This window comes from Chiloscyllium punctatum, chromosome 36 (genome assembly GCF_047496795.1).
Source record: "Chiloscyllium punctatum isolate Juve2018m chromosome 36, sChiPun1.3, whole genome shotgun sequence".
In the NCBI taxonomy this organism is placed as follows: Eukaryota; Metazoa; Chordata; class Chondrichthyes; order Orectolobiformes; family Hemiscylliidae; genus Chiloscyllium; species Chiloscyllium punctatum.
In genome coordinates this window covers 54,973,629-54,977,617 of record NC_092774.1, presented here as the reverse complement: position 1 = coordinate 54,977,617, position 3,989 = coordinate 54,973,629, and the positions used below count along the sequence as shown (strand labels likewise).

Here is a 3,989-nt window from a genome sequence, read left to right as displayed (position 1 = left end):
AAAATCAGGAAGAGGCAAAACACTGAAAGGCTCGAAGGGCGATGGCCCCGGTGGTGGAGAGCTCATTCCTCGTGACATGGATGTACCTGCAGATGGTGGGATCAGGCTGTCCCCATGTCTCCACAATGTATGTCCAAGGCTTTATTATAGAAAAGTAAAACTGATAGAAAACAATGGTAATTTTTGGCTCGGCGGGTTGAATTATGAATTGAAGAGTAGATTCCTCAAAGACACTGTGCGGGCAGCTTTTGGGCCTGTCTCTGTGGCGCAATTGGTCAGCGCGTTCGGCTGTTAACCGAAAGGTTGGTGGTTCGAGACCACCCAGGGGCGGTGTGTTTCTTGTTCTCGCTTCGACCGCTTTCTTGGCTGCAAAACTGCACGTTTTTAATGGTTTCAGGAAAATGTTTCCCAAACGGAAATCTTTTCCACTGAGGCAGTACAAAGGGGTTTCTGAATTGATTGAATTTCTAACGTAAAGGACTGCGGATGCTGAGAATCCGAAACAGAAAGCTAAACTGCTGGAAAAACTCAGCAGGTTTGGCTGCACCTGGATGAGGAAAAAAAAGAGTTCTAAAATATTGTCTCTAATTCTCTTTCCACAGATGCTGCCTGACCTGCTGAGTTGCTCCTGCAATTTCTGTTTTTGCTTTTAACTGAACGTCCATTTCATCTTTCGGGCTGAAACACCCAGAGTCGCCATTTGCAGATATTTAACCCTTTCAAAACCTGTGAAGCGATTGGATTCAAACAAACTCAGCAATGATTTACTCTTTCTCAGCTCCACAGGCAGAGAGACCTGGGAAATGAAGCTGTCAGTGTGGTTCTGTATTGGTGGGCCGAGTGGTGAATGCGATGGACATGAAATCCATTGCGGTTCCCCACGCAGGGGTGAACCCTGCCGACTACAGTTGAGAAACGACATCAAAAGAAAATGGAGATTGCTCCACGGTTTTTTTAAAATGCAAATCAGTGGAGGAGTTGAAATATTTCAATCACATTGGGACTGGTCGGGAATCCGTAGCCCACTGCTTGTCAGGGTGGAACAAGCAGATACCCACAGAGCTGCTATTGAGGCTATGAGCCAAGAGTTTGGAAGTGAGACTAGAACAGTGAGGGGCGTGAAATCGTGATCGAAGTTAAGCAGGCACCTGTGGACAAAGGTGTTTTATTTGCCAGTGAAAGATACTGCTTCACAAAGTTGGGCCTGTGGAAGGGAAGCAGTGACGGTGATTATCTTTGGTTGTTCACATTGTGAATGTTCCCATTGCTGCGCATGTCCGTGTTAACGTCAGAACTCTGCAACATGGCGGTGTCAGGTCCGCACAGGGCCGGGGGCGCAATGGATGACGCATCTGACTCCACCTACCTGTTTGAAATGCAGCTCACAGCTTCCTCACACACCCCAATTAATCTTTCTCATTGTCCTGAAGCCGGCATACGGTTTGAATTCCTGATCTGCGGGAATGAGAATCCTTTCACTGTCTCGCGTCAGTAAATGTCACTGAGAACATCTGAGTCAACTCACAGCGCTTTCAGAGGAGAGGAAGCTGAAATAGTCCCACACGCTGCTCATGGGCACATTTCACTTTCCCCAACTCACCGCCCCAACCACTGCGGCTCCTGGGAGTGGAAAGGGAACAAACGCCAAAACCCAGTCTCAGCTTTGTAAATCTTCAGGAATTAAGAAAACTGTTCATCCCTTCGGGTCTTCCATCCTGGGCTGACAGCGTTGATTTTAAATGGCTGTCCAGTGAGTGCCGATTCGTTTTGGCGAAAATAAAATCTTCTCCACAGTATGGATCCACTGGTGAGCCAGCAGGTTGGAGGAGCTGGTAAAGCCCTTCCCGCACACTGGGCAGAGGAATGGTTTCGGAATGGCAGCCGGTGACGAGCGGTGTCCCGCAGGGTTCAGTGTTAGGGTCACAGCTGTTTGCATTATATATTAATGATCTGGATGAAGGGACTGGGGGCATTCTAGCGAAGTTTGCAGATGATATGAAGTTATGTAGACAGGCAGGTAGTACTGAGGAAGTGGGGAGGCTACAGAAGGATCTAGACAGTTTGGGAGAGTGGTCCAGGAAATGGCTGATGGAATTCAACGTGAACAAATGCGAGGTCTTGCACTTTGGCAAAAAGAATAAAAGCATAGACTACTTTCCAAACGGTGAGAAAATGTGTAAAGCCAAAGTACAAAGGGATCTGGGAGTGCTAGTCGAGGATTCTCTAAAGGTCAACATGCAGGTTGAGTCCTTGATAAAGAAAGCGAATGCAATGTTGTCATTTATCTCAAGAGGGTTGGAATATAAAAGCACCGTTGTGCTACTGAGACTTTATAAAACTCTGGTTCGGCCCCATTTGGAGTACTGTGTCCAGTTTTGGTCCCCACACCTCAGCAAGGATTTTCTGGCACTGGAACGTGTCCAGCGGAGATTCACACAGACGATCCCTGGAATGGTTGGTCTAACATATGAGGAACGGCTGAGGATCCTGGGATTGTATTCATTGGATTTTAGAAGATTAAGGGGAGACTTAATAGAGACATACAAGATAATACATGGCTTAGAAAGGGTGGACGCTAGGAAATTATTTCCGTTAAGTGAGGAGACTAGGACCCGTGGACACAGCCTTAAAATTAGATGGGGTCAATTCAGAACAGAAATGCGGAGACATTTCTTCAGCCAGCGAGTGGTGGGCCTGTGGAATTCATTGCCGCAGAGTGCAGTGGAGGCCGGGACGCTAAATGTCTTCAAGGCAGAGATTGATAATTCCTCGAGACAACAAGAATCTAAGGGCTACGGGGAGAATGGCGGGTAAGTGGAGTTGAAATGCCCATCAGCCATGATTGAATGGTGGAGTGGATCGATGGGCCAAATGGCCTTAATTCCACTCCTATGTCTTATGATCTCTCCCCAGTGTGACTGCGCCGATGAGTCTCCTGGGCAGACGGGAAACTGAAACATTTCCCACAGTCGCCACACTTCCACAGTTTCTCCATGGGGCAGGATTCCTCGGGTTTCTCCATGGCTGAAGCTTCAGCCGCACACAAACGTGTGTCCAGCCCCTCCCCGGTGTGAATTCCTCTTTCCAGGCCGTATAACTGTTTCTGGCTCCACACTCAGTGCACTGCAACAGTAGGGTCTCTCATCCAGTCCCACTGATGCTGAAAACGTTATGAAACAGGAACCAAAAAGCATTGCTCCATCTCACAGAAACAGAGTTGAAAATCTTTGCTGTCCCGATGGATTGAGTGACTGTCAGACAATGATGACTGCAGATGCTGGAGATCAGAGTCAAAAAGTTTAGTATTGGAAAAACACAGCAGGTCAGGCAGCATCCGAGGAGCAGGAGAGTCAAGCATAAGCTGTTGATTTTGAAACTTCCGTCTTCAGATAGTCTGTAAAAAGAGATTACAAAAGTCATCATTGTCAATCCGGTGGGAGGTGGGGTCGGAATGAGACAACAAGGTATTGACACCGACACCAGAAAGAAACTGAACACAGAGACGTGGCAAACGTTAGTGGCAAGCCAGAGTCAGAGAGAGACACAGCACAGAAACAGGCCATTTGGTCCAACTCATCCATGTCGACCAGATATCCAAAATTAATCTAGCTCCATTTGCCAGCATTTGGCCAATAACCCTCTAAACCCCTCCTATTCATATACCTATCCAGGTGCCTTTTAAATGTCATAATTGTACCAGCACCCACCACTTCCTCCAGCAGCTTTGTACACACACCACCTTCTGCATGAAAACTTGCCCCTTAGGTCCGTTTCTAACAAATTGCTCTTCATCTAAATCCGTGGCACTATAGCAATCCCAGTCGATGTTTGAAAAGTTAAAATCCCTAACAATAACCATTCTATTACTCTTACAGGTAACTCAAATCTCCATACAAATTTGTTTCTCAATTTCCCACTGACCATGAGGGTGTCTACAACATAATCCCAATAAGGCGATCATCCCTTCCTTATTTCTCAGTTCCAACTAA

The 3,989-nt window shown here is 46.9% G+C and overlaps 1 non-coding gene across 1 annotated transcript; it reads left to right on the top strand.

Moving 5' to 3' along the window:
- Positions 1-256: 256 nt before the first annotated feature.
- On the top strand, positions 257-330 carry trnan-guu (transfer RNA asparagine (anticodon GUU)). Its single transcript has one exon. It is a non-coding gene; the product is annotated as a tRNA-Asn (tRNA).
- The last annotated feature ends 3,659 nt before the right edge of the window (positions 331-3,989 follow it).